Below are 12,969 nucleotides of genomic sequence, written 5' to 3' on the forward strand. Positions count from 1 at the left end.
ATGTGGGGAAAAAAACGCCGTGAGCTGCCTCAGCGTTTTTTGACTCTTCTTTTTACGCTTTTTTTTGGCAAAGACCGTTCGCGTTTTTTTCTTTTATCTGTTGAAGAAAGAAGTAAAAACGCCTCATAAAAGGCGGCAAAAAACGACTGTGGTGCATAACCTCTTCAAAAAAAACTGACCTGATATTTTAGATAGAATTTTCTGCTTGCAAAAAACTCTGTGTGAACAGGGCCTTAGGGGCTCAGTGGCTCCACTGCTACATAAAAGAACCTTACCATAAATAAGATGTGAACATTTGGAGAGCCCTGTTATATCTTCAAGTTACTTGTAAATCACAGTATTATATTTATATAAATAGGTATAAATAGGATTTACATATAAATGTGTAATAATATGAATCTACTCCCTAATAATCACGGAGATATCAATAATATTATAATTTACTCATACGATAAAACACAGAATAATGTACCATTGGGGAAAACTATTTGCTCATTCCACGGAAAGCTCAGATCTATTGACCCTTTACTATGGTGGTCCCAGGTCATACCAATGATCCACTCTCTGCTGTAGTTTCCATTTGTTTGAGAAATATTGTTCCTGTGTCACTGCAGGGTACAATACTTTATTATGTTTTCCCCTTTCATTTCTGGCATCATTGTTTTTACAGAATTCTTTTCATCCCGGCCGTGCTTATTCCTCTCTACTTATACATGGCCCCTATTTTCCTGTGCTGATAGACTCCCCGGTTTGTATTATTTCACTAGTTAGTATTTTTCCATTGTTTATAGTCTTCATTATTGCCTACAGTGGACTTGTACTTTGGTAAATAAATTGTGTGTCAGCACAGTTTCTCTTTGTTGGATTAACATGGATAAAAGCATGGAGTGGGGTCACCAGAAATCTCTTTTGAAAATGTATGCCAACTCCCTATGTAAACTGGGTAATCCTAAAGGTACAAAGTAATAAAGTGTATTTATCAATGACACTCCATAAAAGATTGGAACAAACTATTAAAATCATGCCAAACTGTATTAGCAATTAAAACCTGGCTGTTTGTTAGGACATAGTGTTGTGCAATATGGAAGACAAAAAAAAAAGTGGTAGATAAATTATAAAATCACTGTAGATGTCTCAAAATCACATCAATTGCTGGTAATAAGTTTTAGTACAAGACCGTCAAAGTTGTAAGGCTTTGTATTTAACGTTGGGTTACTTAAGCGGTTCCATTTTAAGAAAACACAATCGGAGACCAAATGACTGTTGAACAGATTATTTTTACTGTACACAGCTGATATTAGAGTGGTACACAAAGCATATCAATTACGATCACCTTATGAGGCACAGTAAGCTTGAATGGTTGCAACACATAAAGTGGGACAGTCGCCTAAATGTTACAGCAATGCTTAACCGGATGAACCTTCAACCAATCAGGGATATCTCTTTCTAGAGGTCCCAACTTGTCTGGTGTCACCAGACCCAGGCTGTGTTTCTTCACAAAGCCTCACACCTCTCTCATGGGTTTTTGTCAGATGGGAGTCTCTCAATCTCTGGGGACGTATTCCGCTTTCTGACACTGTCCCTGCATCTCAAGGGTAGCAGTCTCCAAGGGATTGGACTGTCACCCAAGTTTCCATGCCTTTCAAGGGTTCTGCCTGCTTGCCACTGCTCAATATCACAATGCCTTCACTCCCTACCTATAATATCCACATTCATTAGTTCTAAATTCATGCTGCATCCAAGGGTTGGGGGTACAGCGTCCGCTCTTGGGGACAGGTAATGGGTAGATCTGACCGTGACCTGCGGAGGTGGTGGATGCCACTGTATGACATACAACGTGATGAAACTTGAGATAGCGCCAGACCAAATGATTCAGAGAATGTACGTACGGTGAGTATGATGGTCCCCATTTCCTACTATGGAATCTAAAAGAGAATAATAGCGACAGCATCCTTACTCCAAAAAAGTTTCTTTATTGTGACAAAAAAACGCATCCAGAGACACAGCAGCAACATTTCGACCCAATATGGTAGTTAAATAGTGGAGCTTGACAAGGAGCCTGTTACCATTTTGGGTCTAAACATTGCTGCTGCCTGTCTTGATGCATTTTTTGCCGCAATAAAGAAACTTTTTGGAGTGAGGATGCTGTCGCTACTATTTTCTTTTGCACTGTGTGACATTCTCTACAGGTATACGTTAAATGTATACATTGGGGAGCTCCAGTGACGTAAGTGTCCATATATGGTCGGTTATGTCACTGGAGCTTCCTGTACAGGGCTCCCCCAGATTCCCCAAACTGCTTCCCCAGAGCCATTGTCCCCCAGCAGAAGAAGCATCAGGAAGCACTCTGCTCGGGGACTCCGGCCCTGGGAAAGCTCCTGATGTAACTGTGCATATATATACAGTTACATCAGGAGCTTTTCCTGGGCCAATCCCCAGGCAGAGGAAGCATCAGGAAGCATTCTGCCCAGGGACTCTGGCACTAGAGAAGCTCGTTACTCGTTACGTCACTGTTCATTTATGGACTATGACATCAGGAGCTTTCCAAGGGCCATAGTCCCTGAGCAGAGCTTCAGGTAGTGCTCTGCCTTGGGTGTGAGAGGAGGTCGGGGCTGTTTGGGCAACGTATCCCACTGTATGCCTATAAAGTGGGAAACATTGCAACCTTCTGTTGAAAGTACACCTCAGGAGTCCTCTCATTGTCTACCTCTGACGGAAGGCAATAATGGAATGTGAAGTGGGCCTAGCTTGCATACCTTCATGAGTTGTAACCACTGAGCCTAAGAATGTGCCACTGTTTAACACCTTAATGGCATTGCCAATTTTCATTTTAGCTTTGTCCTCCCCACTTTCAAAAGCCATAACTTTTATATTATTTTGCCGAGATAGCCGTATGAGGGCTTGTTTCTTGCAGGATAAGTTGTAGTTTTTCATGGCACCATTTAATGTACCTTATAATGCACTGGGAAACTGAAAAAAAAATTATTTGTGGTATGAAATGGGCAAAAACCTCCATTCTTGGGGGGGGGGGGTTTAGTTTTCACGGCATTCATTGTGCGGTAAAAACTCCATGTTCACTTTATTCTATGGGTTGATACGATTACGACGATACCAAGTTTAATGTGTCACCACATTCTAAGAGCCATGTCTTTTTTTTTTCATCGATTGAGTGGGGCGAGATGTCGTTTTTAATGATACCATTTTGGGGGTAATTTCTTATTTAATTTTCTTGGGGAACTAAGGTGACCAAAAAATAGTAAAATTTACGGCATTCACCGAGCAGGTTAAATAATGTTATATTGTAATAGTTCAGACTTTTACCGACGCGGCAATACCACTTATATATAAAAAAAAAAATATTAACATTACTTTAGGGGAAAAATAGGAAAGGGTGTTTTTTTTTAACTTTTAATATATATATATATTTTTTTTGAAAACTACTGAAAACTTTACAAACTTCAAAACCGCTGATCGGCGGGGGTCCCGAAAGTCAGGACCCGACCCATCAGCTATTGATGACCTATCCTAAGGATAGGCCATCAAATTTTAGTGGCTGGATAACCCCTTTAAATACTGTGGCTGACCCCAAGCTTCCATAAAGTCGTTCTTAGGTCATTATTTCTAAGGTTCTTGTTTAAGAATGGGTATTTTCTCACCACACCCTGATGTGGCTTTTTATCTGCTGCAGTCTAGGTTTACAAGCTTGGGCTGTATTCACATGGATATACTATGGCTGTATGTGAGTTCTGTATATATAACGGCAAAAAGCTGGATTGTATAATGTCATAAAAAGCAGTATGAGGTCACCTTGTTGTGGCAGGTCGGCTCACACAATTTGAACAAAATGTGCGCTAAGAACCTCACATTTATAAGTGAAGTAAATATAGGAGCAATGCAATTTTAATGCATTCATATAATCAATATTATATATATCTCAGTGCCCGCAGAGTGCTGCTGCTTGTTTGTGGTTTTTGCTATTGCAATTTCAGTCAGCAGACTATCACCTGCAGTGGCGGAACTGCCGCTATAGCAGCCATAGCGGCCGCTACGGTGCCTGTGGCATGAGGGGGCCCATGCCGCCTAGCCCAGCACACACTGGCAGTAGGCCCTCCATGTGGCGTCATAACACCGAGCATCGGCCCGATACCCTGGGCGACTGCCACATTCAATTGTACCTGCGCCCTCTGGACGCCAGATATAATTGAATACTATGGCGAGGCAGAGAGCTATCAGCTCCCTGCTTCACTATCTGCTAGGCTACAGGCCACATTACGCCTGCAGCCTATAAAAACGTGGGACAGGATCCCTTGCAAAGGCTTGTGCAATGACGTCACTGGATCGCACCAGCATACGCAAGGGTCACATTTCAGCATCGCATAGGCTGCATGACTGAGGAGGCTGTGAGACTCTGCAACTCCATTCATCGTGGGAATGGTAATAGGTGAGTATAAGGTTTTTTTTATTTGTTTGGGAGGCACTATCTACATGAGTTGTGAGCACTATCTAAAAGGGGGGTGTGGCACTATCTACATGGGGCTGTGTGGCACTATTTACAGGGTGCTGTGTGTGTGGCACTATCTACAGTGGGCTGTGTAGCAATATCTACATGGGGCTGTGTGGCACTATCTACAGGGGGCTGTGTGTGGCATTATCTACAGGGGGCTGTCTGTGATACTATCTACAGGGGGCTGGGTGTGACACTATCTACAGGGGGCTGTGTGGCACTATCGACAGGGGGCTGTTTGCGGCACTATCTACAGGGGGCTGTGGTACTATCTACAGGGGGTGTGGGTGGCACTATTTACAGTGGGCTGTTTGACACAATCTAAGGCGGCTGTTCGGTACTATCTACAGGGAGCTGTATGTGACACTTTCTACAGGGGAAACTAAAACAGAGAAAAACACAAAACACGGAGCCACATGGTGCAGATAACCCGAGGATGGATAATAAATAAAAAGAAGGAGAAGAGCAATGCCCACCTTGTAGGGTTCTGCAGGCACAGGCACAACGCTGGTAAAAGATGTAAACAAAACCACATATAGAAGCTGCAACCATGGTCCAATTTACACTGGCAACATAATGTATATATTGCCACAAGGTAAAAGGGTATGCAAAGCATAGAGAAAAAATGTATATCTATTTATATATATATATATATATATATATATATATATATATATATATATATATATATATATATCCCAAAAGTAAATCCAGCAGCACTCCGATGTTTAAAAGTGAAAACAAGTGGTTTATTATGCCAGCATGGCAGGTACAATGCAACGTTTCCGTCCCACCTTGGGACCTTTTTCAAGCACATAAAGATAATTACAACAGTTTAAAAAATAATCAAACTTAGAAAACAACAGAAGATATTCATAGATAGCTTTAGCCAATCGATACAGAAGACATTTAACCCAAAAGAAAAAAAGTGGGTGGGGTGGGGGGGACGTACCTATTTAAAAAGCTAGGTTATATATTAAGATATTAGACGAGCGAAAATCCTATCAATCCTATTGTGCAGTATGTGCAATACGTAGGTGTAGATATTTTAAATCAATTATGAAAATATTTAGCAAACTCACGATCTGGCACTCGGCATCTGTGGTGCTGATCCATATCGGGATAGAGGAAATTAAAACACAGGTAGCGCTCAGATGAGCGTACCTGGCCACATGAAGCCGTGGTGAGACAAAAAGGTTTTCTGTGACGGTGCACATCATGGGAAGAAAAAGAAGGGATCGCACTGAGCCGGACATGAAGCTGGTGCAGGTATAAATAAGGAAAAAACAGGCCCAGTTTACATATCCAAATATAACCGGAATGAAAAACACCGGACATACTAGCAGTACACATAAACCAATAATTATAAATATAAATTAAATATAAAGAATATATATATATATAATAATATAACGAAATAAGTTTATATAGAACAATAGTGCGCATTAAAAACTATATTAAGGTATTATAAATATAGATAAAATAATTTGGATTATTATGTAAAAAGTTACACAGGATTCAATGGAACAATCATTCTAAAGAGGTCTCAGTGATGTTGTTCAAGCCCTTAGGATGCAAAGTAGAAAGTTTATAGACCCAAATATTTTCCCTTTGTTTGAGTTTAAAAAATCTATTAGTGTTATCTGATGGGATCTGCTCAATGGGAGTGACCTTTATACAATCAAAATTACATTTGTGTTTATATAAACAATGATGAGAGACACTCTGTTTAGGAAACCCTTTGTTGACATTTGATTGATTTTGTTGATCCTATTTCGGAGTGTTTGTGTAGTACGTCCTATATATTGGAGATTGCATGTACATTGTAAAAGGTATATCGCATATTCACTCCCACAATCAAGGAAACTTTTGATGGGAAAAGTTTCTAAAGTAACAATAGAAGAAAAATATTAATTCTGTGTGTGATATTGGAACAACATAGACACCATGGATGTCCACACCAAAAGGATCCAAGGAGCGCTGGGAGCATTTTAGGGACAGAATGTTTTTTGGTATGTAGCTTACTAGGTGCTACTAAGTTTCTCAGAGTTTTTGCCCTTCTGAAGATAACTTTGGGTTTAATAGGTAGTAACTCTTTCAGAAAAGGATCATTTAAAGGAATGCGCCAATGTTTATGAAGAATCAACATGATAGGCTTACTCCCAGTGTTATAAAATTATATTTAAGGTTAAAAGAGTCAGGATTGTCTTTTTTTATACTCACTGATTTGATACAGTCTTCTTGTGACAGGCCCATAGCTTTTTGCTGTGCACCATGGATGAGACTAACTGGATTTTTTATTTTTATTTAAGTCTCTTATTTAGAAGCTGACATTCTTTCAAAAAATTTTTATGGTCAGAGCAGTTTTTCCTTACTCGCCAATACTGCCCAAAAGGAATATTTTTTAACCATGGTGGATAATGGGCACTTGTGTACTCCAAATAGATGTTCACATCAACTAGTTTAAAATGTGTTTTAGTAGAAAAAGTGTCAATATTTCTGCTAATTGTGAGATCTAGAAAATCAATAAATCTACCAGAGTAGGTGTGTGTAAATGTTAATCCAAATGTATTGTATCAACAAAAGCAATGGCTGAAGTTTCGTCACCCCTCCACACAAAAAACAAATCATCTATATAACGTTTGTAAAATAGTACATTATTTCTAAAAGGATGCTCCCCTAAAATATAAGTCATTTCGAAGGCGCCCATGTACAGATTCACATATGAGGGAGCAAACCTCGACCCCACCCACCCCCTTTTTTTTGGGGGGGGTTAAATGTCTTCTGTATTGATTGGCTAAAGCTATCTATGAATATCTTCTTTTGTTTTCTAAGTTTGATTATTTTTTAACTTTTGCAATTACCTTTATGTTATTGTGATGACCCCATATGATGTCAGAGGTCATCTCTGACCTGCCCATTTTGGGGGGTTTTTCTTCACCTATTGTATTTAAGTTGTCTCTGTCACCGTTGCATGTACCTGGCCTGATGAAGACACATGTCCTGCGTTGAAACACGTAGCACTACCATTATTTTTATTATATTAAAAACATTTATTATCATTCCATTGGATTACTTATTGGTTGAGCAGCGCCATTTAGGGTCATATATATGTATATATATATGTTTATATGCCCACACATATATATATATATATATATATATATATATATATATATATATACATTTTTTCTCTCTGCTTTGCATACACTTTCTACAGGGGGGACTGTTTGTGGCATTATCAATGGGGGGACTTTGTGTGGCACTATACAGGAGGTGATGTGACACTATCTACAGCGGGACTGTGTGGGGCACTATAGAGGAGAGGGTGTGACTATCTACAGGGGGCTCTGTGTGCCACTGTCTATGGGGGGACTGTGTGTGCCGCTATAAAGGAGGGGGTGTAATACTATATACAGGGGGCTGTGTGTGGCACTAAAAAGGAGGGTGTGACACTTTTTACAGTGGGACTGTGTGTGGCACGATACAGGAGAGGGTTTGACACTATATTCAGTGGGCTGTGCGTGGCACTGTCTACAGGGGGACTGTGTGTGGCACTATCTACAGGGGGACTGTTTGTGGCACCATACAAAGGGTGTGACACTATATAGAGGGGGCACTTTGTTGGGCACTCTCTACAGGAGGGAGGGTTGATCTACCTCCCCAGCCGCCTCTATTTTATGAAATCCCATTAATATTGATCTACCATAGATCTATAATAATGGGATCTCATAAAAATGGGAGGGAAGGGGGGATGCATGCGGGGATAGCTGTAACGTAACAAAAGAATCTATACTCACCCCTCCCCTGTACACTTTGACAAGCAAGAACAGATGGAAACAAATCCTTCCTGTCCTAGTGCTTCAAGATTCATGCAAGTTTTAGAATAACTATTATTACTATGAAATAGCATAATTAAGTGATAAATTGGGGACAGGGTGCTCAGGCAAAAGTTTGTTATGGGTGGGGCCCAGCCTCTCCTAGTTACGCCCATGATCACCTGCCTATTTATTTTACTTTGTTAGGAGGTGCTCACCAACTCCATCTTTTTTATAGAAAACCTTTTTCAAAAAGTGGGTAAGATATTCCTCCATCCCCATGAAGAGATTTTGCTTTTATCTCTAAATATAAAGAAGACATGGAGTTATCTGTTAGCTGCATAAATGCTTTTAGACTTTTCGAAGGAGAACTAATCCTTAAAACTCAGTTTAGTGGGAATATTCCAGTGATCCAACCTCATCAAAATCTAAATTTTCTGTGGAATCCATAGTTGAGATCATCAGCAGGTTCCTCAGATGGGTAAATGTTAAGTGGGTATTTGGAGATCTCTATGTTTTAGATTTTGAGTCTAATTAAATTAGGCCCCTTCAACATCGCATTCATTACCTTTCATCGGAGGAATATGTGACATATACCGCTGATGGAAGACTGCAACGTATCTCACTGTTTATGCATACAGTGGGATACGTCGCCCGAACAGACCTGACCGCCATGCAGGACAACGGCCCTGGGAAAACTCCTGGTTTCAGTAGTTTCCCTATGGCTGGAGTCCCCATGGCAGAGCGCTACCTGATGCTCTGCCTGGAGACTCCGGTCCTGGGAAGCTCTTGACGTCACTGTCCACATATGAACAGAGGCATCAGAAGGCTCCGAAGGCAGGGCGCTACCTGATGCCCTGCCCAGGGACTTCAGCTCTGGGGGAGCTCCTAACGACATTGTCCACAAGAGTCCCTAAGCAGAGCACTGCCTGATACTTTCCCTGCCTGGGGACACCACCCGAGGGAAATCTTTTGATGTCTCTGTCATTATATGGACAGAGATGTCTGTAACTTTCCTAGGGGCCCGAGTCCCTGGGCAAAGGCCTTCCTGTGGATGGCATTATTCCTGTAGCCCTGTGCAGGAAGTTCCAGTAACATAACTGTTACGTCACAGTTACATTACTGGAGCTTCCCAACATATGAGTTTAACGTATACCTGTGACAGATCCCATACAGTGCCATCTGTCACTCATAGGCTCCCATGTTAAAAAGGAATACTGTGCATCATACTTTTTGGCGGGATTCCTCAGGATCCCTTGTACTACGATATTCCATCCTCCATAAATAAGGTATACTCTTTTGGCTTCCGCCGGCCTAATGAAGCCCCGTGGACACACATATCTTATACGTCGAGAGCTTTCCTGACGTATAAAAAAAACGTAGGGCAGAAACGTGATCTGATGGTCTAAGACAAGGAAAAAGCTCTATTCATTTGAATGACTTGCAGTACTAGGAACAGTACTGCACATAAAGGTGTGGCTGTGCCTAGTACTGCAGCTGTACTGGGGCTTTTTTCTTGTCCCAGTTAAAGGGGTAGTCCTGGAACTTACATTTATCACCTATACATTGGATAGAGTGTAAGTGGCTGGTCCCTGACTGCTGGGGCCCCCACTGATAACTAGAATGGGGATCCCCATTTCTCCTCATTGCATGATCGCAGTGAAGAAACTTTAAATGGAGTAAGGACGAACCTGCACTGTGCCATTCCATTCAAAGTATGGAACTGATGGAGATATCCGAGTACAGTGCTCAGTTGTTTCCACCAGTCCCATAGACATTGAATGGAGTGGCAGGTCACAGGCTCATGTCCACTAACGGCATCAGAAACATGCTTGCTTGAATTTATTGAACAGAAAGCATCATTTCTTTAGGTAGGAGCAGAGATAATCATCTATCAAAGGTGACAGATCCGGTGCCAATGGTTTCTGTTTGTCTCCGTTGTGCAAGGGTTCCGTCTTTTTCACAGAATCAATACTGCAGTCAACTACGCTATTCATTCTGTCAAAACGATGGAAACCTTGCACAACGCTGGCAAATGGAAACCATTGGCACCGGATCCGTCACCGTTGAAATCAATGGTGATGGAAACGGAAGTCTATGGTTTCCGTTTGTGTCTGTCAAGGCTCCGTTCCGACGGAAAGCTCAGACGGAATGTTGGAACGGAGCCCTAGGGCAGATGTGAATGAAGCCTTATCTGTCATTTATCCTTTATATATTTTAGATACATTGGAGCAATAAAGGAAAACAAATGATGCAAAGGTGTGCATAGCCTTTAAAACCAAAGTAGGATCATAGAGCATAAGCACTAATGCATCGGGCAGCACCAGATGTATAGCTAGCCAGGCCCAAAGGCATAAAAAGCATTGGCATAACATTGTTGGCACTCAATCAATGGCTAGTCAGAAAAGTCCCTTTTCACTGTGAAGTATCCTGATTATTTAAGAGCTTAAAATCTCACAATATATTTTCACTTTCTATTAAAGTAGAATAATGGTTGTTTCAGTTTCATTGTGTTCTATTAATTTCCACGGTGTCAAATATCGAAAGATTTTTCGTGACTGATTACATTTTTATCCATTTCTCCTCTAACTCCCACTCATGTTCCCATTCTTTCAAATCCTTACAGAAATAGGAAAACAACCCCAAATGTCGTCAGATTGTTTTAAAATAAATTGTATCTGATAATATGTAATTTTGTAATTCTTTTACTTTGATGCAGAATGTTACATAACAATGATAAACATTGCTTCCATTAGTTGAGGTTAAAGTATTGTGATACATAAAAGTAAAAAAAAAAAAATCGGACTATTATGGTCTATTCAGACGAGCATTAGAAAATCAAGCCAAAACGAACGATTTTCATATTGAATCAGTATTGTGTTCGAGTATGTTCCGTTGTCCATTCTTTAGGTCTGTATGACATCAGTTTTTCCCATCCGTCATAAAAAACCTGGAGAATGCCCACTTTTGTCACAACTGTCATTTTCTAGGGATTATTTCTGACTTCTGACCATGTCTGATATTTATTGGACACCTACAGACCATGTCCTTTTGTACTGGCTAGTTTCTAGGAGATTTAGAGGAATAACTATGGAGGAAGAGGGGGCTATGGGATCATCCTGACATCTGACAGCGGGCTTGGAAAGACCAATTCCACACTCTCTATTCTGACCTAAATCATCACCCTGACAAATTCTATGCTTTCTACCGCTTGTCCAATCCAGATATTGGACAGACTGTTGGAGGAGCTGCACCCTGGACTAACCTTCCAGGACACTAATATATGAGGAATAGCTCCATGTCACCCTAAGGTAAGAACACAGACTGTTCCCTGGTATTTAGATGGAATACATTTTTAACTTTTTAAAAGATCTTTTAGATTCCTGGCCAAGGGCAACTTGTTTGCATCCCCACATGTAACGTAAACATTGGGGGGACTGGATGAACAGCACATTAGCTATTAGAAGCCGCCTCAGGGTACTCAGGGTCCCGATACTCCAATTCTATACAGTATTTCTGGTGCTGTTCGCCTTGGCTGACAGTAACTACAGATTTATATTTATTTATGTGGGGTCCTATGGAAGCACTGTAGATAATCGCATCTTCAGGGCTTCCAGAAAGGGTTAGCGGCTTCACTCCAAGTAACTGCTCCTACCTGAACCCAGTATACTGCTCGGATCTAGTGGACCACCAGTCTCATTTGTCCTTGTTGCCCTATAAGGGGTGTCACAAAGGGTCTGTGGACCCACTGGGCCGTACCGCCTTGGCGGTAAGGCAGCTGGCCAAAAGGGAGCAGGTGACTGTCTATAGTTCTATAGGTACCTGTGGTAGCTCAGACAGCAGCAGGGCAGACTCGGCTGGGACTTAGGTATCAGGTGGACGTCAGGCGGGGTGGAGCAGGTCAGACGTGGATGCAGCGCAGCACGACTTTGGCACGGCTCCGTGCTAGACCAGGAATGTATGGATTGCTAGGCACAGGAACTGGAAACAAGTATAGGTACAGGGACAGGGACTGGAACAGGAAACACACTAGGAGGCCATCACATAGACAAACTATAGGAAACACAACAACGCTCAGGCATAGAACTAGGGGGCTGGACCCCTCTTATAGTCCAGGGTACTCACAGGTCAAAGTTCGTCCATGAGGTCCGGCGCGCGCGCTGCCCCTCTAAGAGCGGGCACGAGCGTGCGCGCGCACCCTACGGGATCCGGCAGAGGTGAGTGGACGCAAGCGATGGCTTCTCCTGAGGAGGAGGCTGGGCCCATCGCTTGCCGACTCGTGGCTGCTGCTGTCAGGGGGAGGTTGGAGCTGACATTCCGCAGTCACGGACATAACAAGGGGTTTGAAATGTCAGTGTTATGCGCCCAGGATTATACGAAAGGTGGGGAATTTTCAATTACGGTCTCACCAGGGGAAGAAGGTGTGCCTTTGGAATATTCTCCAATAAATGGAGAGTTTTCTGGAGAAGCATCCCCACAATGTCGACTCCATCATGAAAGTTATGATAGTGCATAACTACGGCAGCATTTATAACACTTCATCGGATGTTGACCAACACCTGCTAACAGCCACTGCTCCTTTCTGACACCTCTAACCAGGGGCGTAGCTAGGGGGGGGGCAAGCGGGGCACGTGCCCCGGGCGCAGT

Source organism: Rhinoderma darwinii, chromosome 7, assembly GCF_050947455.1.
Source record: "Rhinoderma darwinii isolate aRhiDar2 chromosome 7, aRhiDar2.hap1, whole genome shotgun sequence".
NCBI classification, from domain to species: Eukaryota; Metazoa; Chordata; class Amphibia; order Anura; family Rhinodermatidae; genus Rhinoderma; species Rhinoderma darwinii.